Raw genomic sequence first — 27,124 nt, forward strand, 5'->3', positions numbered from 1 at the left:
CTCATGGGTTGAAATGCAGGGGAGAAATCATTCATCAAATACCATCATGGGAAAAAACAGGATCTACGTGGGGATATAAGTTAAATTACTTTGTTTGTTACTAACAAAGAGTGGGTAAAATAATGAGAAGTAAAGTAAGTCAAGAACGCCTTCCTGCCACCCCTCCCTCCTACCCCAGCAGTGCAAGGAGACAGGCATGGTGGCTATGGTCAGTTCATCACCCAAGGCTTCTCCTGCTGCTCAGGGAGAGGAGTCCTTCCCCTGCTTCACCACAGCATCCCTCCCACAGGAGACACTTCTCTGTGAACTCCTCCAGCTTGGCTCCATCCCACAAGCAGCACTCCTGCCAAAACTGCTGCAATGTGAGTCCCTCCCACGGGCACACAGTCTCTCCAAAACTGCTGTAGCACGAGTCCCTCCCAGGGGCAACAGTGCCCCTCAAAGTGTTGCAGTGTGGGTCCCTCTTACACAGGTGCAGTCCTCCAAGGACAGGCTGCCTCAGCATGGGAACAAGGCTCCTCTCTCCACGGGTCTCCCATGGGCTCATAGCCACCTCTCAAGCATTCACCTGCTCCTCCACGGGCTGCAGCTGGGTCTCTGCATCCCAATGGATCCCCATGGGCAGCAGGGGCACAGCCTCACTGTGGGCTGCACCACTGACTGTAGAGGAATTTCAGCTCCAGTGGCCGGAGCACCTCCTGCCCCTCCTTCTCCACTGGCCTTGGTGTCAGCTGAGCAGTTCTTCTCACATGTTCTCACCCCACTGTCCTCTGGCCACAGTTATGTCTGTGCAATAAGGTTTTTTTCTTTTTTCCTAAATCTGCTATCATGAGGCATTACCATGATTCTTGATTGTCCCAGCCTTGGCCAGTGGCATGTCCATCTTTGGAGCTGCCAGGGATTGGCCAAAGGGACATGGTGAAAGCTTCCAGCAGCTCCTCGTCAAAGCCACACCTGTGCCCCCCTTCTACCAAAAGCATGCCATGCAAACCCAATACAAAGTGATACACACATGAGTGCAGGACTCTAAAAGTCATGCCTCTAATTTTCTCAATAGCTGAGAAATTGTTAGCAATAGACTCCCTCTTTATATACAAAATATTAAAATTTTTGGAAAAAAAAATGCTAATATGAATCAAACATTTCCCCTAAAAGTTAAGGCTATGAAAACATGAGGAATAGGTAAAGGAAAAAAAATTATTTATTTGTTTGTTACTATTTTTTGCGATCTAGGCTTTTGCCAGATTAGGACAAGATTTTAGAAAATCTTCCTCTACAACAGTAGACTGAGGTTTACAGACCTCAAACAGGTATGAAAAGATAGCTAACCTTCCAGTGTTCTCAGTACTGAGCCATTTCCAATGAATCCAAACATTTTTTTATATTGTACAGCTTGTTGTCTTTGTAAACTTTTCCAACAGGAAGTTATTAGACTTGAAATAAAAATCCAGTAATTTTGATGAAAATATTTCTACAATTTTCCCTTTCAAATTGAAATTGCATTTCTTTCCAACACACTTGATGGTTAGAAAAAAAGAATCATTTAAAACACATTAGAGAATATCCCTTCTTCTATTTTAAGGGGGAAAATCCCTCCAAGTGCTGTAATCTTTACTCTGCAATTTTAAAAATATTTCACAGCACAAGTGGTCACAGCAAAATGTGCTGCTGACAGTGAAATAACAAAGAATACCAGTACACATTCTGACAGCTCAAATGTGAGGCTTGCCTATTTCTTGAAGATTTATCCATGCAAAGATCACAGATACATGAGGATTAGCCAGGGGATAATGTGCAAAACTTGAGGAATTACAAGAAGATAAGACAGTGTCTGCAGTTTTCATGCACATGGGCCCCAAAGCCATGAAATCACTGATGGAAATGTGCCAAAACCCAAGGAACTTGGGATCCAAAATTTGCAACTCAGGACTACAACTAGTTTCAGTTGCATTCCAAACATGAATATATAACTTGTTCTGACCTCTTATTCACTACAGGTTGATTATATATTCCTTAGAAACTCTGAAATATGGACAGCTGAAACTAATTCAAAAGAAAACCTTGGAGTCTTGCTCACTAGTAAATAATTGGGTGGAACTGAAATGGATCAGTGAACAGAAGTACATGATGATTTTAATTTGGGCTAATCTTAGTTTGGTTTCCAGAACCTTTTCCACTTTTCAAAGTTTAGGCTCTCCATCTCTTCAAGTTTATAGATGAACATTCAGCATGGACTGAAATTCTGATGAGTATGAGCTTTTTAAAGAAAAAAACATAGTAGGAAAATACACTAACTGTGCATCCATGCTCCAAAAAGTGATGACAGATGAATATCAGAACATGAAAAATGGTACCATAAAGGAGTTAGTACTGCTTTTCAATAATGACATATTTATCACTGGACCAGAGACGAAGTATCGTTCCAGGCTTTTGACTATATTGTGGGAGTAGAGGAGAAGAAAAAATAGTAAAATATATACCTTCTGTGAAGGGCAAGAGAAGCTTCTTGTGTAGCACTTGACAAAATCTGAATTTTGCCACAGAAATTTTCTATCCAATTATTAGAAGAGGAAAATCTCATTATCTCAGAAATTTTGCCTTATTGACTGAGACATCTTCCTTGTGCTGGTTTTGTGCCTCTATTTGCATCTTGTAAAAAATACTTAGCTCCAGAAGAATGCAGAATTTTTGCACCTGCTGTTATATGATGAGATAACTGTAAGAAGTGCCTATTGCAGTCAGTGGAAGATGCACAGATATGAGTCAGGGCAGAGTATGGCCCTTATGGACCAGATACCCTGGATCTGTTCTACTCCTCTGCTGTCTCCTGCTGACACTGCACACTTGAACAGCTTTCTTCATACCCTGAAGGCCACAGTGCCACGTTAAAGCGTTCAGGGAAGGGACTTAAACATGTATAAGGCTTTCCTCTGCTTTACATTTTCATGCTGATGCAATAAAATTAATGCATGATGGAGTGGAGCTTGACTACACCCCAGCACATGGGCAGAGTACTCAAGTACAAAGCCAGAGGTGTACCAACAACCAGAGGCCCTCCTACACAATTGACAACCTTTAATTTAATCTCAATGTTAATGGTACTTCTGTACATAGGTAAGAATCACAGAACAGTGAAAAATGCATTTTAGCAGCTGTGATCTCTCAAACATGCAAATTATTACCTTAGTTAAAGAAATCATTATTCCATTGTGCTGAGCTTCAATGGTTATTCAAACAAAGGATCCTTTCTGAATGCTTATCTGAAACCCATCCGACCAAAACATCTTTTAGTCCAACTCCACTGAGGCCAGAACATAAATTAATTCTGCTCATTATTTTCCTGTGTCAGTATGACAAGCAGCCAAACAGCTAAGCTTCAAAGCAGGTCCACACAGAAGTCCTGAAACCTCAAAGACTATATTTACTGCTAACTACAGATGCTTAAAAACATTGACAGGGTTTATGAAAAACGAACCAAATATTGGAAAATAAGTAGTCAAGTAGTCACATGAAAGCGTAGATCATACCAAACAGCACATACCAAAAGCTAGTCATTATGTGGTAGCTTTTGAATAATTTGGTAGGATCTTATGTTTAGCTGTGTTACCTACCCTTCTCCTTTTTGAGGCAGCACTTTTCCCTAGAAAAGAAACTCCTTTGATCCAGGAGATTTGATTTTATTCACCTTAGTACAGTATAGAACTTCCCCAAAGTGAACACAGTCTATATTTTCACTGATTTCAAATATGCTTTACCCTGACAAGGTGATATGTAAGTGCATTTACAGAACTTGACATCAGAATTAAACTTCAATTTTACTCCCTTTTAAGCAAAGAAACAATCTCTTGCCTGAATAATCAAGAAGTTAGCTACTGTCCCTCATCTTCACAGTGTGCACAAGGTACAAGAAAAAGAATCTGTCTATAAACATTTGAATTTCCATTATCTAAATATTTACAGATAGTTTTGAATGTAAGATACACTGTGCTATATGAGATAATCTATTTTTCTGCACTTTTTAGGCTGTAGTCTGTTTCTCTTGCTGGTTGCTATACATAAGGTGTCAAAATGCAGGAAAATAATTTATTAAAGCACCATGGTCCCCGGTATTTTTCGTTCCTATTTCCTCCAAGCATTTTCTCTAGGTTTTCTCTCAGTTTTCTCTGGAATAGTCTGCTCTCTGTGTCTTTTCAACTTCTTTCTTTCTTTCTTGTATTCACACTGAAGCTTCTAAGCTGGGGGGGATTGTTGGCTTTTGCTCGGTGTCCTGGCTACCAAATGTAACTCCTTTTCTCACAAAACTTAAGGGTTAATGTTTTACACAGTGCTTGAGTGACAAAGTCATTTTATTTTCAGTCAGGGAAAGAACTCTCCATTCTCTCAAATACTCCCCCAGTTTGGCATAAACCTAGATTACAGACTAGAGGGAAAAAATAATCTTTCATTTAAATGAAAAATGTAGACAAAGACCATAACAAGGCTAGTGAAAACAGATGCTAGGGACAAGGTAAATTAACAGAGATCGTGTTTATTCTGTTCAAGGTATTTCAGCTCTGTCAGTTAATCAAGTAGGTATTCTCAGTATAAAAGTCTGCTTTGTTTTGTAGCAATTACTTCAATCGAGGTAGCAAGAGCTGTTCTTAAGAAAACAACTTTGGACAGACAGGCTAAAGATCTGGGTTTAAAAACATCTGTAGAGCTACATGTTTGTTGTGAAACCAAGCACTGGTCTCTTCTGAAGCAACGAGTGAACAGCAGCTATGAAAGTCCAATTGTTCCTAGAAGGACTGGTCTTCTCAAGGAAAGAAGAAAAGAAGAGGAGGCATAGAAAGTTGGATCTCTCCCCCTTTCCCTGGAGAGATGGTATAACATTGATTATTAAGGATTACATGCTGTGTTCATGACAGGGAGAGGGAGTATGGATCTTCCTCACCCCATGATCAGTTTACTCCTGTCTCATATATAGGAAAAGGCATGCTCTGGTTGCCAGATATAAGACGAGTGACTAGGAAAACCTATGGAATATCACCAGAACAAAAGGGACTTCACTAGCTGGACGGAAGAAGTCCAAACTGTTTGCCACAACTCTTGTGAAATTAGGGCACAAGCATGAGCTCACCAAGAAACTTCTAGTTAGAATTCAAATAGTGTTTTCTGCTGTTTAAATTAATTATATCATGACAACAGCTGCTAAGCTTCTTTAAGGAGCCAGTCTGGGACTATACAGTCTCACTGTGCCATGCCATGTGCTATAGCTTGGGGGTTTCATTTCTTGTATTAGATACATTTTTCAAACCACACTGGAACTGGTAAAGCTCAGCATATAGAGCCAAAATATGACAGGCCATGCAGGTGAAATATTTTTATTGTGGAAAACACACATTAGCTTTGGTATCACTCCTGCTGTGTAATGTTCAGTTGTCAAATGTTGCGTTATATATCAGTAAAACAATCTGGTCAGGTCTCAGCTTCTGCACAAAAATAAAAAAAAAAGTGCAAAGCCAAACACACAAAACTCCTACAAATAAGAGTAACATAAGGTTCAGCCTGCAAGAAAGTCTGCATTAACAAGGGTTTTAAGCTGCCTGCTGCCACTAAGCTGTTCTATTGAATTTTAACTGCATTATGTAGGCTTTTTTCTTCTTATTTGTGAGACTGTAATGAATTCTGAGTGGAAATTTACTATGGAGCCTGATTTGGCCTAGGCACTGGTATTACAAGCAACACCCTGAAGTATGATTTGCCTTTTTGTAGCAGGAAAAAGTACTCTTCTTTACTATTTACAGCCATGTTGTTTCCTCTGAGTACATTCTGTGAGTTTAATGTAATCATATGAGTGAATTTAATCACAAGCATATCTGAACAACCAGGGGATCAGGCCCAGCCAGCATGGTCTTGGGAAAGACAGGTCCTGCTTGACCAACCTGATCTCCTTCTGTGACAAGGTGACCAACTTAGTGGATGAAAGAAAGGCTGTGAATGTTTTTTTCATGCACTTAAGTAAAATCTTTGACACCATTTCCCACAGCATCCTCCTGGAGAAGCTGGCTGCTGATGGCTTGAATGGGTGCAGTTTGCTGGGTTAAAATCTGGCTGGATGGCTGTGCCCAGAGACGGTGGTGACTGGAGTTAAATCCAGCTGAGGGCTGAACTGAACTCTGAAATAAGTAAAATCATGACCTTGCATTTGCTTCTACTTGGGGTGTGCCAGGCAGCACAAAGAAAAAGGCTATGAAATTAGTGGAGATTAGCATAGTTTCAAGGGCACTGAGCAAATTTTAAGCCAGTGAGAGTGTGAGAAGACCAGAAATGTAGCAGCTCCTAGACATGCTAGCTAGGGACAAAAAGGAGTAGAAGAGTAGGGGGGGGGGGGGGGGGGGGGGGGTGTATAGTTCAGAATAGTCCACAGAAAGACTGATCAAAGAGCTCTGATTGAGATAGACAGAAAGAATTAATTTGTCATGACAAGGGAAAAAAAATGCAGTTTCTCCCATGAATTTACTTCTTGAGTAATGGCTCTTGAAACAGTTTTCTTCCTGAAGCAAATTGTCACAGGTTTGTGACTGCAGGTGGCTTCACCAGTGATTTTTCACCACATCATTCACACAGAAAAACAGTTGCCATGTAACTGCCCCCCAGACTTGGCTGAATTACTGCATCAGAACTCTACAACTAAGCAAGTCTTAAATAAATCTGAACACAGATCTTACCACCCATCTTAACACCATTAGGGATAAAAGGACGCAATCTCAATTGCTTTATTTATTTTCTCACGAAATCTGTGTATTAACTATTTATTTTAAATGTATGATATGTATTAATGAGAAGAAAAATTACAAAAAACTAGGAGAACCCTCTGTGCCCATCCCATCATGACTGATGTTCTTGGCGTCTGCTTTGAAATTTGAAAATGGTAGTTTTCACACCAGCACAAAAATGCCCATCTAATGTCTCAAGAGTCTTACTCATGCTGTGCTGTAAAATTCCAAGAGATTTCAAAACAGTTCAAAGTATCTTCCAGCTAAAAACAGTGACCACGGGTGTTACTGCTTTAACCTGCAAACAGAAGTTCCCATTCATACCAAAACTTTGCATTTCTTTTCCAATATGCTTTAGAATCTACATATCCAAAAAATTGCTTCTCAGAGTACTAAAAGGCCTTAATGGTTTCTGAGAAGTGACTGAACAGTGGTAGGTTTGCTATACACATTCAATCAGAAGACTAGGAAAATCAAGATAAAGAAATCCAACCATCAGAGCTACAATCTGACAGCCAGTGGCAAAGGTCTGAAATAGCTGACCTTTCACATTTCAGTATTTTCCTCTAAACCCTGCAAAGTGCACAGGTAGATACAAGTTTGACAAGGCTTCAGATAAAAAGCAACCAAAAAAGCACAAAAAATGCATTCATTTCCATGAAATGTTTGTCAATGAGGTAGCATGTAACAGTGCATCCAGCACTAATTCTGTTTGAAAACATTCCTCAGTGCTTCCTGTGGGGAAAAGCTCTCTTCTGGAAACTCTTGTGGATAGAGTCAGAAACTGCACAAAGAATAACTACTAGGAAGCCTCCAAGAAAAGAGCTGAACTTCTATGCAGAAAATGTCAGACTTTGAATTAGTGTATGAAAACTCAAAAGTCCCAGTTTGCTCCTACATACCCTAATGGATATTTATTCTCCTCTGAGTACAGATAATGGTCTTTCTCAGCTGTTCTCCAAAATCTGACTTACATCTCTAAAGCTAGTAATTTACTACTGCAATCTCAGAGTGCCAGAAACCTCTATGCAAGTGCAGAAGTCTCATAGCATAACATTATACACAGTTTGCATTTGTTCACCAGTACGATATTACCTCACAGGGTGAAAAGAAAAAAAAAGACATTTTAAGCTTTTTCTCTCACCATATGACATACTTAGCTTAAAATGTGTCCCATTCAAGAAACATCTTGCCATTCTTTTCCTTTTTTCTTTTTGTTTATTTTTAGCTTTTCTTACCTAGAATGCCTGCTTCTCTTTTAATTCCATTACACATTTATTACAGCCAGACATTCAGATCATTTTCATCACAACTATTGCTCCAAAAAAATTGCTTTGGCCAAACTGCTCATGTTCTTTGAAAAACATCTCAACAAAAATTACCTGGGCTGAGCCCTGAAAAAGTGAAGAAACTTAGTTTTGAAGACATACTAACTCCCTGTAGTACATTAAAGAGACTATAGAAATCACGTGTGGCACAGCAGAATCACTTGGGATACAGTTTAAAAAGAGAGCTCCGTGTGCTCCTTGGAGCAGTGTTCGTGACTGCACACAGCAAGCTTTGAAGAGTGCATGCCATCTACTGGAATCAAAAAGACTTCTTACAGAGGAAATCCTAAAAAAGCAGCAACGACTTTCACCCAGTGTAAACCACCTTCTTCTTTGTCTCATGTGCCTCTGTAATTCGGATTTGGAGCTTTTTTTTTATACTGTGCCTTTACAGTAAATGAAAAATAGTAGTAACCACACTTTGACCACAACCTTGTGAAAGGAGGGAAAAGCTTCCTATTCACATGGACTAGTAATTTATTCTAGTAGCTGCATGAAATGGAATGGACATTCAGCTAAATAGATTGCTTGGGTGATCTGTTTTTATTGTTACTTCTTACCAACATAACAGAGATGTCTGTTGGAATTTTTTTTTTTTTTTTTTACCCAGAAAACCCATAGCATCGATTTGGGAACTCATAAATACAAAACAGCTTTCAGAAAGTAGAGTATATTTAGGATTACTGACTTGAAGATGGGTGATTGGGTTGCTTTCTACCCTATACATGTGATGCCCTCAGGGCATGCAGCACTCCATCAGCGGATCTGCCTGTCTCCTCCAGGTCTGCTTACACTCATTTTATAGATGCAAAAGAGTTGAGTGAATTTAATCAACAGCAAGAATAAGATTATTTTTGGCATACTATAAGTCTCCATCCTAACAAAGCATTTTCTTGAACACTTTATTTTTCTTGCTTATTTAATACTGTCCACTGGACTGTAGCACCACTTGGAGTAGCCTCAACTAAAATATGAGATAGTGTTGAAATCTTTATATCCAAAACTTGTGAAGCTCAACAGCAGGTTGCATTTCTGTGAGCTGCTGAAGTTGGTTTTCTGCATGATACAACTACGGCCACTGCATAAGGATCCAAGAGCTTCTGGCAAAACTAGGATGGACTCTCTAATCTTGGCCAAATTCAAATATGGAAACTTGAATATTTCACTTAGTGAAAACCTAAAATGGTTAATTTTCCATTTATTCCATGGTGTTTTAACACAAAGAGTAAAGCAGGTAAAACTAGAGGGGTCATTTAATTGGGTTTGAAATCTCTGGCACTGAGCAGCTCTAGATACCCAGGACATGACTATAAGACAAGCAGGTAGCACAGTATTCCCCAGAGCATTCATTGGTTTGTGGGTTGAGGATTTCAAATGTTATCCAGACATAATTGTATGAGTCCTTCAATAAAAAGTTAGAAAAAGGAAGCAAAAGGACAAACCACAAGCAATTTTTTCCCATTCTACCTTGTGAGATTTACAATCCAGATTGTTTAAGGAGTGACCAAGCCTGAGATAGCTTTTGGAACCTCTGTAAAACATGCTGTACAAGTAGAAAGATTGCAGACTTTTAGCTTAAATCATACTCATCTACATCTCCAATCATAAATTGCAGAATGGTCTTAACCCAAACCACATGCGCTATATCTACATTTTCCATAGTGAATTCCAAAGCATATATTGTAAACATCACGTCCAGCAAAACGGTGATGTATGGCAGGGTGCTTTAGTCCAAGGAATAGAAAGTTAATGCCCCATAATGAATTCCCATAAGGTAAATCCTAAGGTTTCTGCTGAGTTTTTACTGACATTTCTACTAAAGTCACTTGAGTGTTTACATAAAGTTTGAGTTATGGGAAATCTCATTTCTTTTGAAGGAAATTATTGTCAAGAAATAAAAAAATTGCACACTACTTAAGGTCTAAGCAATGGATGTCTCTACACGAATTTGAAACAGGATTGAAAAGCTGTGTGATGCATGACACTCCTCAGCTGTCACTGGCTCATCCCCAGGCCAACATTAGGGGAACTTCACACAACTGGAAGCTCACTTTACAACATGTCACACCCAAACACAATCTTCTGGTCTTTTAATCTAATAAAAAGAGATCTCCTGGGACACAGCTGTGTGTTAACTTGGCAGATCTTACACATGTACTTAAAGTTAAGTACATGTTTATCTGGTTGACTGAACTGGTCCCTAACCACTGAACCACAAGAAGATACAGCCCTAGAATTTACTAGGTGACTTCTCATAAAAAAACCCAATTTAAAAGTTTTAAACTGAAAACAACTGATGCCTAAATATCAAATTACAACTAATGGCTGTACATATCCTAGCTTATCTTTTTAATGATGACCAAATATTAGGTTTCTAAGTACTTACGGACGTTGAAGCTAATACTGCTTTGAAAGGGCCTAATGATTACTTTTATTACATGCAGATCATCTAGAAAATTCTAACTATTTAGTTAGGAGACTTTAGAGAGGCTTTAGCTTATATTGCTTTTATTTATTGCATTTTTATTTAGCTGCTTGGAAACTTGAATAGCAAAGGAGGCTTGAAACAATGATTCATTGCCATTGTCCTGCTGTTTGTAGCCAGCAGTGAGCTGGAGTCCCAGCTGGCCATACTGTTTCTGATTCCTGGCACTCTCACTCAAGCTCTGGTTGTCTCTACAGTGACCACAGGGGTCCTCAGTGCAAGCCAGTGCATGTCTTCTTGATCATTTACATTTACAGCTTCTTCCTCACCAGCAGATCGTTCCTTCAAAAACAAGGGGGTGAAGCGGCCACAAAAGCGGACACATAAAAATGTACTGGACTAGCAATTCTGTGGTTGCATCCATTTAGTCATGCACTGAAATGATGATGCAAAGTTTTATAGCACTTGTCTGTTGCTTTCAGGCTTGTGAAGAAATTGCTATTAAAGATCCAGAGAGTACATGACCTTGCTTTGCACCCCTGCAAACAATACAGTATGTACTACTTTAATTGCTTGTCTTTGGCTACATATTTAGTATATAGATTTAAATGGGAAAGTTTTAAACATTGTTATGCACAACAAACCTTATTAAAGAAGCATTCTCTTCAAATGCTCTTTAAAAGTCTGTTGCCCTGCCCAAGTTTCCTGCAGTTACACATCTGTTTAATTTCTGGTACTTTTCTGCCAGATTAACTAAGAGGTGACACCAATCAAAGCACAAAGTTTGTACTACTGAAATATTTAAAAAGCTCTGGGAATGAAAAATCTGTGACCATGCATTCATGTGTCTTTCCTGAAGCATCATGGAGTCATTGACTCGAAGTTACCTCATATTTTTGTTCAATTCTATTTCCCTCTCTTTCAGTGCCCAGCTCAAGTCTCATACACTAACCCTGCTATATTCCAATTACTTAAAACTATATGTATTCACGGTTGCATTTACTGTAATGCAATTAAACAGTTCTTGAATCACCTAATTCAGTTTCTTCTGCCGTCAATGCTTCTTTAAGCTGTTGGTGCAGCCCAAATATTGCTCCATTGCTCAGTGAGTGGCCAAAGCAAACATCTCCTGTGACCTTTTGTCCACTGCATCCTACACATGGCACTGGTCAGAGAATGTTTCAGAATACACCAGTGTCCCTTAGGACATTTACACAAGCACTGTGACCATCCCCAAAAATTATGAGCAAGCTCCTTCAGCTGATGGAAACCAGAAGATTCATCAAAATCAAAGTCTTTTCTCTAGAGAAAATATCAAAAGATTAACTTCTCGAAGAGGAGCCCTCAGCATTTTCTCTGACCAATTTCTCTCCCTGTCTTATCTCCTTCATCTGTCCCCAGTCCTCTCCTCCACAGCAGCAGGTGGCCGTTCCCATTCCTTGCTGTCCCCCACCAGCTGCCTGCAGAGAGACTCCAGCTGTGCCATGCTGCACACACAGGCAGGCTTCCCAGAACTCAGGCAAAAGTCACCTTCTAGAAGTGTATGAGAGTGACATTTTGAAAAATTTCAAGCCAGAAACAATGCATCACTCCCCTTACTATAATTACTACATTTATATTTCTTGACAGGTTCACTTGAACCTTCAAGAGGCAAAAGCACAGTTTGTTTCAATTGCTTGCAGCAAACTCTCCCTACCAGCTGCTGTAAAGATAAATTCCATTGGAACAAATACTGTCTTCAGCTTTCCTAACATGTTATGAAGTTTTATTTCTACCAGATTTCAGAAGGGTTTTGCCTGGCAATCACAGCATCACCTACAAAGAGAAAGATCTCTTCTCCCTCATGCTACACAGCAGAGGTCTACTGGAGATGAATGGGCACACTTTTTGCTGGTAAAAACAAATGGTGCGTTTTTTCTAAAACAAGCACTTTATATATTGATGTATAGTATCAGAAGACAAATCGGGCCTGAAGTAAAATCCAGTTTCCTAAGAACTTCATGGAGCTTAAATTTTGTCCCAGACCAATGTAAATTTGGGGACACCCATGAGCTCCTCTATAGTTTTTCTGTTCTGGGCTTTAATTGACAGGTCGCAATGAAATAATTTTATAAAACACATCACTTTATTTTAACCTTGGATTTATTCCTATTCTGCCGCCTTCTTCATTATTCTGCATTAGACTCTTCAGCAACAGAAGCTTAAAATACTTATTGGAAAAAAAAAATTCAACTGATGCAGGAGGCTGTGATTTTTTAGTAAACCTGAACAGCCCAAGAGCTCCATTTCAGAAGGAAGAAGACTCATCTGAAATGACCCAGGTGCTCTGACATACCCACTTTTAGAGTGACAGGAGCTAGATAATAAGATTTATGCTGGAGGTACACTTCTTGCAGCTGTCTTGACTCCCCACAGCAGTTTGAGAGCTGGTGCAGAAAGCAGCAGTGGCTCGGGCAGAGCAGCATATCACACTACCACTCTTGCTGGTGCCACAACCCCAAGTCACCTACCACCTTGCCTTCACAAGCCAGGCAGCTGGTGAGAACCACAGTTAATGACCTCTGCATGTCTGCCTCTGGCTCCCAGTTTTTGTCATTTGATCCCTTCCATGGCAAAGACTAATGCAAAACGTTTTTACACACTTAACTTTTTCCACGCATTTCAATACTGCCTTGCTTGCTAGTTTATTAGCGCAAATAATGACTTCCAGGTTTTTTGCAAGGGATTATTTATAACAGGCAGCACAGGCGTTAGATGAGAAAATACATTTTTCACCTATGGTTAAAAATAAACATGAAACATGAACAGTAAGGATGGACAGTAAGGATGGTATAGGCAGGTAAGTGTGAAAACATACATGAGAGAAAAGCTATAAAACAAGGCCTTAACCTGTTGTATTCATGTATGAAATCTGACCTTTGAATGAAAATACAGAACCTGTGCATTTTGACTGTATATTTTTAACAAATAAAAATCTTCTCATTATCTCCTTGTTTTAGTTACTCATCTCTAGAAACATGGAACCTGACTATCCACTCTGATAGTATTGATAGCACTACTAATATCAAAGGCCACAGGATGCCAGAACCTGTTACAGTTTTCTGTGTTGTTTATATGAAGAAAAACCCCACTATTCTGATTGCCCTGCCTCCTCTCACACATGACTTTGGTTAAAAACAACTTGGCTTGTTAGTGCACTTGCAGAAGTGTGTTATAGATTGGTATGATGAAACGTACACCTGCACTAGCAGAAAATTTACTTTTAAAGTCATGAAATGGAAAATTGGTTTGCTTCGTTAACACAGAATTTTTATGGTACAGACACAATTTTGTGAAACTTGTTAAATCCAGTACTGTTTTAACCTTCAAATAAGGTTTATCTGCATGTAGCAATTAAAGAAGGAGAGGGTTGGGAAAATTCACCAGAATGTTACTACAGTTTTTAACAGTAAAACAACACACTTGGTATCCACTACTCCATAAATGAGTCTTCTGTCACTCATTTCAATGTCCCTGGCAACATCTACTTATTTTGTCTCTCTCATTTCCTGCTTTATAGGAAAGAATTGTTATTGTCATTACAACTGTATAAGATGGACATCATCTAACTGAAAGGAGATGTCCTTTATTTTATTCATGTGTGTGCCAATGATCACATTTCAATTCCCTTTACTCTTACCTTGCAACATAAAAGGTTGGTCCTCCATGCCTCCCAAGGAGAACTTTTCTGCTTAAAAGAGTCTGAGAACAAAGTAATTCACAGGTTTTCTACAAAGTCACTGAACTAGAATATTACAGTCTAGACTCACTTACTTCTACTACAAATAATAGCCCTTCAGACCATTATTCTGTACAGTAATGTCCCAGATTGTTAATAAGCATCATCTAAAAGAAATCTCACCTTCATGCTGAATCCTGAACCGTGTTTTTCCTCTTTATTAATTAGCTTTTCCAAGTTAAGCAAGGTCATCACATCTCTTTTTTTGTCTCTCACTTGCCTGCCCCTTTAATCTCCTTATGTTTAATTTATTTTCTGAGCTGCTACCTCTCACACATTGATGGATATATATTTACACAGTTTTTTTAAGGCCTCAGCCAACTTAGGAATTGCCTTGGGTTCTTTTCTGTTTTTTCTGTCACTTCTACAGATTTCGTTCTCTTGGTTGTACAGGTATAGAATATGGGAATAGAAGACCCGGCTCTATGAGTGACCAAAATTAGGAGTGCATAAAGCTCAGCAATATCTTTCCCCAGGTAAAAAGGAATTTATCATGTGGGACATTACCCTAAGTTGAGGGCCTATTTATGCCTAGTTCAGAGCTTAGTCAAAATTCAAGACTTGAGAAAAATCCAGCAAAAGTTGAGAACACATTCCCTTTTTAGATACACTAAAACAAAGGTCTGTGATTACCTAAGGTCCACACATATTTTCCTCTTCATAAGACACATCGACGTGATTTACTCCTCCCATCACCAGACATACTGCGTACTTTAGCCCAGGCTATTAAGAAGAATGGGAAACCCTCTGGGTACCCCAATTATTATATAATACCCCAACTACTACGGCAAGACAACAGCAATACCACATTGTGACAGTTTGATAATGCAGCCAGGGGAGTTCTGATCTGAGTTTAGCTTGAAGTGATTGATTTCCACACAAGGAAAAGAAAGCATGCCCCAAGATAACTGTCAACACATTCCTTTCTCACACAGATCCTTCAGGCAGCTTAAACATTTGCTATAAAATCAGATTCACAAAATTACATCAATTTTCTTAAACTTCCTTCATCTCTGGGCCACATTTGTATGACAAATAAATGAAACATGAAACATAGAATTCTGGAGACCCTATGTTTTAGTTTGTGACAGCATCATTAATACAATTTAATGTTTTTCTTTTGAATAATAAGCCCCTCAGCTGTTCAACACAAATAAACCAATATATATGTGGTCCTCGTGTGCTCTTTGAATAAAATATAAGCAAGAAAAAATCCCAGGAGATCTATCATATGCAAATATGCAATACCAAAACAAGCATGTCATCACTACTTGCCAAGATACATACTCATAACACCACTCCTCAGTGTATAACCTCAGAGAGGAGTTAAACTAGCAGTAGATTTACAATTTCTACTCTGCAGAGTCTTAACTAGGGGTCACATGAATTATTACAAAGGTTGAAGTGTGAATCTTTATACTAAAGCAAAAAAAAAGAAAATTACAGCTGCTCATTTTGTTTATTCTTGCAAATACATATATATTATAGATACATATTATGAACATCCATATATATGGTAGCGCATAAAATCTATTACTTTTTTCCCCTCAAAAGCAAAACATATTAGAAACAAAAAGTAAAGTAACAGTGGGAAAGTTTTAGCAGCCTTAACACAAAAATGTTTATGTAAAAAAAGATAGTACTAGAAGTTGTTAAACCAGGTTAACTCAGGAAGAGACATAAAAATGAATGCTAATATGTCCAAAGTATACTAATAAGCGTGTTTGTCATCTGTAACAAACAAATAGAATAACTCAAATTATGTGCAATACAATAGTGTCCCATGTCCACATCTTTGAACATTTTTTTCCTAGCCAAGACTTTCATTGTTGAGAAATATTAAAGGCATACAAGTTAAAAAAGATTCTTTAATGCTGAAATGCATTTGCAGTTTCTCTAAGAGCTTCTGAAACTCTGCATTTGCAGAATAAAGTGTCATAAGAATTTTTTCAGAAAAGCATGAGCTAGAAAGAACCATGTAATAGAGCTGTATTCAAGTGGCATTTGACTGTGGACAGGAAAGATGAAAATTCATTTGCAAGAAAATTATTCAACACAAAACTACAATTTGACAGCCAAACTTCCCCACCTCTCCTACAATTTGTACTTGACCCTTACTTTTTGCAGGCAGTTTCTTTCACACATATCTCTTACATAAAGGTAAAGCAAAATAAATACTCCACATGTAACTGAAAGAAAGAACACTGGAAGCATGCTGCTAAATTACATAATGGTAACCTGGGTCCTTCAAGTCTTTCCCCAAGCAGCAGCTGTAGAGAAGAGCAAATGGGATTCAACCAAACCCAAAACTTTGGCTTCTTTTGGCACACCACTACCTGCCAGAAAGGCAACAGAAAAACCTAATTTACCCATTCCTTCCATGGTCATTGTGCTGGATTATGTGCTTTCTTGTAGCAAATGCTGCATCCATTCTGTGTTTATTAGATTTAGCCCATAGAATAGTTATGAACTTAAAACCAAATCAAAAATGCCAATAGTAATTCAGATTTAAAAATATAATACATATTTTTAAATCTACCGTGTTAAACCTCATGTGAGTCCAGCAAATTGAAATTCATACAGAAGATTGTGCTGGATGTAAACAATCAGAGTTTTAAAAAAAGTGTTCAGTATGTCTATTCACTGTTTGCTTTTGTCTGCCTCCACAGCTCCAGCAGCCCAACCTGCATGCTGTGGGTTTGGCTCTTTTGAATATGAAATGCTTCCTATTCATATATCCTTCAATGTAGAATGGGAAAAAGAATCTTGACAATAGAAACATTCACACTCTTCAACACAAAAGTTGTGAAATGACAACTGGTGTTGTGAAAGTGACCCTTAGCATAAAACTTGAAGTGGAATTTGGCCAGAACATCAACTTCCCCCAACGTGTCGTTTGCCAGTTACCAATGAAGTCAGCATGGCTCCAACAAGTGGTATGAAGAAAACATATATATGAAGGGAATTATATATTATGAATATATAATAACCAGACATTTCTTGTTTGTTGACATTTTCAATGAGCAAATATGCAGCCTTTTCACATCAGCCTGCATGTGGTGCTATTGGGGCAGGAGAGCTTGTTCCTAAAATCCTTTGCCAGAAGAGATGTAGGACACTGCACTGATGAGAAAGGTCTTACAGAAGCCCTGCAACTCTACTGCCCTGGAGTCATGCAAAGTCTGTTTTCCTCTCCAGCCAGTTTTCTTCCCTTTTGTCTCTTATGGCATGAGTTCTGAGACACCTGTTGTGCCAGACAAGAGAACAGTGGCATGAGCAGAAGCAGCTTACTTATGCCTTCTCTTCCCTTTCTACTCACCTAGAAGCGGGCAAAAAAGCAGCTTTGAAAAAAATTACTGAGGCATCATCCTGAAACTATGCCTCATTGATGAGACACATTCAGCTGAGGAGTTTTAGAACAGAGGTGGTATTTGAAGCAGGAAGAGTAACATCTGGCTAGCAAGGGCTTCAGTATTTGTATAGATCTGAAGGAAGATTGAAGTCTGGTCTGATCCTACATTACCTATAAGTCTCACAGTGCCCATGTATTTAATTCTTCTTGCTCCTTGCCTGGGATTTTCCACCTTAATATCTCTATGGCCTGAATTAACATTCATTTTTTACTGCAATCAGTCATGAAAAGGTGATGGTCGTGGTGTCAATTATTTTTTTAAACACCTGAATCTGCTGTACTTATGCCAAACAATCTGTAACCAAAATGATGTATGAAATGTGGGATAAAGATGCAGCATGAGAGATTATTAATAAAGAAATATAGAAGTAAGAAAGCAAACACCACAAACAACTTGAATGAATACCACCTTTGTTCTTTGCAAAGGCCATTCAAGTGAATGTCCTTACTCCAGTTTCATAACTTTGCATTCTGACATAAAAGGAGTGTACACAAGGAAAACAGAAAGAGGGAAATTTTAATGGGAGCTATTAACTTCTAAAGATAAGGACAGAACCTCATAACGAAAGACACCTTCTCTTGCTTAACTTTAATGTACAAAGGGGAAAAATACTCCCCCAAAGCAAACTACTCTGGGTACAATCAAACCTCAAAACCTTGAAGGGCACAAAGCAAGTACTATTGTGCAATTAAAAGGGCTGCAGAGTACAAAATGTTTTCGATGATGGAGTAGCTTTGGTTTAGCTCCTGTTTTAATAATGCTTCAGGAGGTGCATCTTTGACTGGCACTCAGGATAAAGGTTAGCAGACAGCAAACAACACTGTGGTCACTCTCTGTGCTTAGCTGTTGGTTTTTGCAGATTCTTCTCTTGTTTGGTTACTCATAGAGAAACAGGTACAACCTTGATTCACACTTCAAAACTAAGAGAAAAAACAAACATGAGGAAAAAAACAACTGCTGTTTGAAAACAGTTTGCTAGCGCCTCTGAAAGCTCTGAGTTGATGCAAACTACTTCAAGTCTGAGTCTGCCCTGGTCCAGACCAGGTGAGCTCTAGAACTGACATATTTTTCTCCTACAGACCTTTATAGGTTCACTCAAAGGGTAAAGAGATAAATAACAAGAAAGATGTTTTTTACAAGGATGCTTTTGCACTGTTATCCACTTTATACACTTTTGCTCATGCCCATAGCACAGTCTCACCTCTGGTTTCAAAGAAAAAAGAAACATTGAAAGATCTTCCTTACACTCAGCCATTACAGACTGAACTCAGCAGGTGGAGACTCAAGTTCTTGGTTTGTGAGCTATGTGCAGCCTCCTAATGCTGAGGCCTGTACATAAGACACGGTGTCATGGTCTCACATGCTTGTCTGAAATGATAATGTTAAAGGTTTTAGAAAAGGAGCTTGTCATGTTATTCAGCCTGACCCAAACTGCCTTAAAGATCATTCAGCTATCAATCCCTTTTTAGCAGATGCCTCAGGAGCCCTTTTCCACAGCCAATAAAAAGGGTACAGACAGGAAAAGTAACTGAATACCACAGTGATCAGAATTGATGATTGTCAGGAAAACTGCACAAGATCTAGGGCATTTGATACATTTTAAAATATTATAGGAGTATAAGAGATGCAGATTTTGCCATCTTTGGCTAGGATGGGCTAGGCCCCTCCAAGCCCCATCACAGCACTGCATTACCCAGACATTGATTTGCCTTCTGAGCCAGCAGCATGACAATGATCAGATCATATTTTGATGAAAAATCTAAAGCTATAGTTATACAAGGTCTCTTTATTTCAAGCAGTAGCTTCTTCAAAGGAAGCAGAAAGGAAGCAGAAGGAAGGCCCCCATTATTCTGCCAGCCAAGTGAGATGACCAGGTGTGGAAGGCAGCTCAGCATGCATCCTCCTACAGGTGTGAACAGAGCATGCATCCCTTGGATACAGTTCTCCAGAATTGCACAATCATTTAGAGCTGCAGGGCTCTAACATGAGAGGTTTGCTAAAGGTTAGACAAGTTGAGACAGAACCCAGACCTCTGCTGTTCTTCTAAGACTCCATACTTTTGAACCTGAGCCAAACCATACTGAAGTTAATGGGGGATTCCTATTTCTTCTAGCAATTTTCGGAGACAGCACTCAAACCTCAGGGCTGCCGGATAGGAGGATGTGGGCTCCTGGCTCTGAAAATACTGAGCTACACACCAGAAAAGATTCACCTGAGTAGGAAGAAGGAGCTACCCCATTCTTGCTTTTGTAGATGTAAATCTCATTCATTACATGTCTGTCCAAAGAGGTAGACATACTAAACTGGTAGGAGCAGCAATTCTATTCCTGTCAAGCATGAAGTTATTCTCTACAATCTCACAGATACTAACCCATACTTTTCCTCTCTGCAACGCATCTTCCAAAGACTTAAACTACACTCCCCAGCTCAGTTTTCTCTAGCTCAGAGATGAAGATTTCAAGTAAGAAAAACCTAGAATCATTCGGTATTGATATGCTGCAGAGGGGAGCTTGAAGCCTTTTATTTTACCCCAGCAGTTAGGATCTACAATGCCATCAAAGAATATTTCCATCTCCATACATTTGTTACTGGAGATGGAAATAATTTGTTATACAAATTCCTTTTGGGGATACTGAAAATAGTGTTCAATGTCTTAGGGGGAAAAAAGAGTTCCATACAATACTGTCAAACAAATAACTAATTACTTCCTTAAGCTAAATACTTTCTGGCTTTTTGGGAATGTATGGGCTAACTTCAAATGAAGAAACAGATTTAATTTTAAAGCATGCAATATTAACGTAAACTGAAATAAACCCCAGAGAACCATCAGTCCCCTCATTTCAGGAAGCATTCTTGCAAACAGAACAAGAGGAAGTCACAAACACTGAAAATATCCTATTTAGTTGTTCTTTAAATCCTATTTAGTTACACATGTAGTGCGCAGGTTTTTCAAAACATTTGCCTTTAGAAATATTTTTCACCATAGCTTTTTGCTGATATGTTCTTTCTTTCTGGATTTTCCAGTCTGGGTTTGAAAAAACAAACAGGATTTCTGTTTGTTTTCACTTGTTTGTTTCTTTTTCATTAAAAAATATAAAATTCGTGAGAATCTGGGAAAAAAACCCTTCTAAAATATATATATATATATGTAGTTGCAAGTTTGAAAAACACATAAAAACAACCAGTCCAGAAAAAAATCTAAGTTCCATGTTCTACTCAAACATGTTTTAAAGGCACAACTACAATGGCTATAGGAAAGGAGGATTTGCATTTCTGATCATATCCTCTTCCCTCTAATGTTAGTGGCAGCTCTGCCCATCAGCGCAGTCTTTTTAAATCTAGCCAAAGGAAAAAAAAAAAAAAAACCACCCACACAAAAGCTCACAACTGATTAACCCTGTGAAAAAATGTCAACCATCCAGAAAGAGATTGTGCGACAGACTTGATAGGAAGGCTGATCTTTGACTACAGGCAAGAATTTTATGACACCTGGCAACTCTTTCAGAAGCCCAACTGAAGCCAGTTCATTGTAGGCATCACCAACTGCCTTACAGGAGACAAGATAGCTGCTAATAGACACAGATACACACTACTGTTCTTTTATCAGTGTTTTTCCTCTGCTATGAATTTAAATCAGGATATAAATGCTATTGGAAACTATAAGGACAATTTGGCACATCTAAAGAAAAAGTTAAATGGAATAAACCATCTCAGCTTCATTTGCAATAGTGGAGATAAGCCGGTTAATGATTAATTAGTTTACCAGCGTTTTGAAGAGTTATAACTCCTTTAGACTTGTCCTTGACTCTGTCACGAGATCATTGCTACTTTGGTGATTTGCCAAACTTCCCTGTACCTCCATTCACCTGCCGGTGCAGTGAATAAATTAAATGCTTCCCACAACAGAGCTGTTAAGATGCTGAAACATGCTTGAGGCCACTACAAAATTACACTGGTTCCACTGCTGTTTCACTTTAGCTTCAACATGGAACTCTGACTGAGGGGGTGCAGGAGGAGCCCCTCCCTGGCAGAGGAGGCCAGGCACACACCCTGGGGAACAATGCCAGCCCCCAGCAGTGCAATGACTCAAACCAGCCAGTGACACACCAGATGCTGAGGGACTCACAGCAGAGCCTCAAGGCTTCTACCACTTTCTTCTCATAGACAATCTCCTGAGCATGAAAATGACACAAATAAGAGCCTCTGAACAGAATCCCAGGAGAAAGCACAGGAGCACAGCCTTTATCTTGGGCAGGTGGTAGTAGACAAGGTACCTGTTTCAGTAGTCCCTACCTAGCCCAGAGCTCTCTCCAGACTGTTTTCCAATTACTCATTACTACAACTTCAAGGTCCTTGTACGGCACCCCTTCATGATTCTGGCTGTACAAACTAAAAGCCAGTGTGTTTTTCAATTTTACCTTCCTCTTCCTCCCAGCAGTCCTCCAGAAAGCAAATCAGCTTGAAGTACATCTTACTCATTTCAATCACAGGTATGATCTCTACAAATTTGTATCCAAATTCTTTTGTACTACCCACCTTTTGCCTTGGGAGGGAAAACTTAAAGGCTTGTACAGAAAATGCTTTATCAATATACGCTGGTGAGAATTTCTGATGCTTCTTAAGAATAATTTTCCATTTCTCACCTTCTTCCATCTCAGCTTGCTGTGTTGGAATTGACATAGGCATCAGTTCTAGGTAACATTAATTTTACAAAGTTAATATTAGACTCATATTCCTCACATTCCTTATATCTCAAAGATCATCAACAATGGGAAAGGTCATGCAAGGTGAGTATGTGAGTGTAAGTACATCCTCAGTTTGCACTATTGTGTAGATGTGGCCTTCTCTGGGTGCTCTCTTCCAAAGCAGAACCCTAGACACAATACTGAGAAGCTAGTGCCAACCTTGATGTACTTCTTAGTAACTTTATTCCACAACAATCCATCCAGCATCTTCTGTTTAAAGCTGCTTGGTCCCAGCCACCCCCAAAAAATCAGAAATTATTTTCAGGAACTATGTTACAAGGACAGGAATACATAGGCATTTGCCAGAGAAAAGACATATAAATTTCTCTCATGCATTTTAAAACATTTAAAAATATTGACCTTAGAAAAATTACCTGACCCTCAGGTTTCTTACATCAGTGTTAGAGAAGTCTGATTTTGCTAAGCCTTAGGCTGGCATCAGAAATTCATCCTGGAGTCAAATGAGATCTATAGTGAGAACATGGACCATCAGTTTACTGGATTCACTCCTGGGATTGTAACAATGCACATTAAATGAAAATTAAAGCACTCTTATGCCAGAGTTACCACAGGTTTTATTCCCTCTATTTATATTTTGTTATACCACTCAGCTTAAGAGAATTAAAACACCATAAAACTAAAGTGATCAACAGTGCAGCTTTTTGCTGTTTGCTTAATTAGATCACTTAGCTGCCAAGGATAATCACCTCAACATTCTCCTTTCATGCTTTACCACAGACTTAATAAATCACTGTCCTTCTATTGTAGGATTCTAGACAGTTTTAATCAAAAACCAGGGCTTTAATCCAGACAACATACTAAACTCTTATTTACTTCTAATTACACTTCCCAAATGGTGTCTTTGCAGAGGGAAAACAAAGAGGAAACTAAGATAATCTAGCAAATTAAATTCCATTTGTGGTTAAGCAGAATAACAAAAATGAAACTTTTTAGAAAATCAGAATATGCCACCTAAATTTGCAAAAGCTTAAATGAAGTTAAACTCTGCCATCCCCTTCACAATGAAAATCATCATGTTTCAACTCAAGACTCTTCTCAAAATGCAGCCATATTATTATAATGTAGAAAGACAAATGAAGTAAGATTTTTCTAGAAAGAGAACATCATTTGCCTTACTGTCCTAATAACAACACTCTCTTTGGTGAGGATGCAGAACACTTCCTGACCCACTGAACAGTGCTATTCATCCCATCAGACAAAGTTCCTCACTTTCCATTTTTCTCTCTCCAGACACAAGTCAATGCTTTTGAAAGCACACAGTGAAGTGCAGAATACTGGCTGTAACCTCATTTGGTCCAAAGCACCAGACACATAAACACTGTAACAGAGCTCAATGAGGCCAGTCACAAAAGATGTCTTGACACCTTTCAGTAAGAAGCAAAATAACTTCCAGTTGTAAGCTGGGAGTTAAAGTAGGCTCTCTGAAGAGATGTTAAGGTAGAGCTCTCACCAGACAAGAGCTCTCTTCGAAATGCCCCACAAGAGAGGCCCTAAGTCCAGCCCACTGGTGAAATGGAAAGCGGTTATGCTGAATATAGCAACCTATCATGAAAATACCATCTTATAAACCCAAGTAACTGATAGTTTTATTATGATTGGAACAAAAGTCAGTTTTATTCTGTGGTTGTACTGCAACTCTTGTAAGCTTTAATATAAGAAAGGTAACTCTTCCCATTAAAAATTAGGTATTTAAATTAAGATAGAACACCAAGTGGGGATCAGAAAAGCATTCCATTATGAAACAGACTGCTCTGTGAGACAGAAACTGTTTTTTATCTGTGGCTGTAGTAGATCAAAGGAAAAAAACCCTTTAGTGAGGAGGCTAAGCTTAGGTGTTACGAAAGCTCTTCTACTCAGCAGAAGTAAACTGTGGAGGCTGGAGGTGCTCTTTGCTAACCCTCTAGTTTAAACAAAAAACAGTCAGAGATGGAGAGGGATTTAATACACAGGCAGACAGCGAAAGGACAAGGGGAATGGTTGAAAACTAGCTAAGGAGAGATTTAGATTAGATGTTAGGAAGGAACTTCTTACTGTGAGGATGGTGAGGCACTGGAACAGATTGCCCAGAGAAGCTGTGGATTTCCTGTGCCTGGAAGTGCTGGAGGCCAGGTTGGATGGAGCCTTGAGCAACCTGATCTAGCAATGGCTTCCCTGCCCATGTCAGGGGGATTGGAACAAGATGATCTTTAAGGTCCCTTTCAACCCAAACCATTCTTTGCTTCTGTGATCAAAGGGCCTTGATTACTTGATTGCATTTAATCTCCTACTAATTATCAGTCTGCCTCAGACAGTGAAAGTGTTTTACAGTTTATTCTGGGAAGAGGAGTCATGCTGCTCTCTGTGAACCAGGTTTGATGTGTTAAGTCCCTTACAGTGGTGTCTGGGTTGTCTGAGATCTAAAACGCTCTGTCATTTTTCAAATAATATGGCATTTTTATGCACCAAGAATTTCAGTGATGTTCATTAGCAGGAAGATTCCAACTGACAGGTCTGTACACATGCTTCTTCAATAGCATGATGCCATTTAGTAATTTAAAATAATGCCAGATTCCTAATTTCTTCAAAAACCCAGGATACCACAGCCCAGTGCAGAGGTATTAAAATTCCACTCTGTCATATCTCAAAACAAGACAGCAGGTTCTTTGCTCTATGATTGTGATTCCACATTGTTTTAAGCACTGGTGTCTATTTGTAGTCCCAGCACCTATTCATGGATAAAAGCACGACAGTTTATTTTTAGTGAACTTTTTTTCCAAGTAGTTTTATTTTAAAGCCTGACTAATCTTTGCTGCACCACAGACTAGGCTGATCTCTTGATAAATCTCTGCTTAGATTGGTGGCTGAGCAAGGCGACACCAAGTGCTTTTTCAGTCAATCCTCTTTTATATCTACCTTTAGAAGAGGGTAAGGAAGACACAGAAAGAACCACACAGCATGCAACACTTCCCTGGGATCCTAGAGCAGCCTGGCAAAGATGGGGCAGCCACATGCATTTAGTTGTCTTCTCTTTCTTACCACAGTCTTTTCAGCAGCTCTACAATGGATGATTTTTTAGCTCTGTCTGCAATTACTGACTGCATCTCAAAGAGAGAGGAAAACATGAACCAGATTTACTTGCACAGATTTTCTTACTTTTATCTTACTTACAGCTCTCTAAATAGGATGTTGGAAAAAAACAGCTGAGGGAGAAACAAGTTCAATTAACAGAATGGTGCATTCTGGATACATATTACTGTGGAGTTTTATTACATAATAAAAACAGTATCAAAGCCACCAACAGTCTTAGAAATATTTCTCCTGCAGTCTGTGACTGGCAATTATGCAGTCTGAGCCTATGAGACAGAGATGGAGAGACACACAGAGAGACCTCTTTCATGTTCACAGCCTTGTAGCTGCTAATTCTGAGTGCCCTCTTCCCTTGTAGGAAACATAATGCTATGAGTATTGCAGGTGGCATGAATGGAAGGGTCACTTGGACACCATGCAATAAAAATTAGGAGGAATTCCTCTGCTGTGAGGCAGGTCCCAGAGGCAGAAATACACATGTATGCACGGTAGACATATGGGTACAAGAAAAAGTATTTCACACACTAAAACTAAAGAGGTACAAGAAGGACAAATAGTTGAGTCCATCTGTCCTGGAAGTGACAGCCTAGACCTTGGATTACTCCCAGCTGGGCAGAGGTAAAGACCCAAATATGTTTTCCTAATCTGTGCTGGAGTAATGGCCATGTGGAAAACAGGGGAGCTCTGGCAGGCACCTCTCCATTTCACCATGTCTCTGGGCACAGACCATAGTCTGATTTTCTTCAGTAAGGAAAAAACCCTTGGCTTCAGCTTCCTGATGTGCTCTGCAGACAGGAAGAATGCAGTCTTTATTCTTCCAAGTAATCTCACAGGGACTGCTTGTAAGAGGAGGCATTGCAAAATAAGGCTTGAACTCTTCTGCCCCATGCTTAAGTAATTTCCTTTCCACTTCACAGAGGGAACTAAGATACAAGTACAAGAAAACACTGGATCATTCAGGTTTTGGTGAAATGACACCTAGATGTACTATTCAGCTTGAGATGTTTATTGAACTCTGGGCAGTGAAATGCCTTGAAAGTGCAAGTAAAGGTCTCTATAAATATTTGACTAAATCTTATAAACCAGACTAGCTGTAGCATTTTTGCCTTTCTTGGGGCATAAATTTTGGCTCTTAAATCCCCTGGCCAGTCCTCCTAGTGCTTCTGCAGGGAAATCAGCTGAGTGGGGTAGGACTTAACACATGGTAACCTTCAGGGAGCCCGGTGGCCATCAGCCATCTGCAAGGGATGGCTAAACTGGCTGCAGGACACAGGAAAATATACAAGTGTTAGGGATGGGTGGAGACTAGCAAAAAGCAGCATTGCTCTTGTTACAATCTGAACTTCTTCTCTATTTTTAACTCAGTCATGAAGAAATGACTATGTCCAAACCAGTATGTGTTTATTACAGCCAGCCCCTGTGGGCTGAGTGGTAATCAACACAGAGCAAAAAATACATATAATTCCCAAACCTTGTGGATTTTCATGAAGGTTTACTGATTTTTATTTCTTCTGTTTATCCTTTTCTTCCCCTTTTTTTCTTTTTTTTAGTTTTCTTTGCTTTTTTCAACCTGAAAAAACATTGTTTATA

At 39.1% G+C, this 27,124-nt stretch overlaps 1 protein-coding gene across 1 annotated transcript in view; it reads right to left on the reverse strand.

Annotated features, from left to right (window-relative positions):
* SLC1A2 (solute carrier family 1 member 2) overlaps window positions 1-27,124 on the reverse strand; it is a 77,408-nt gene that overhangs the window by 28,694 nt on the left and 21,590 nt on the right.

The sequence above is a fragment of the Sylvia atricapilla genome, chromosome 6 (assembly GCF_009819655.1).
Source record: "Sylvia atricapilla isolate bSylAtr1 chromosome 6, bSylAtr1.pri, whole genome shotgun sequence".
Taxonomy (NCBI): Eukaryota; Metazoa; Chordata; class Aves; order Passeriformes; family Sylviidae; genus Sylvia; species Sylvia atricapilla.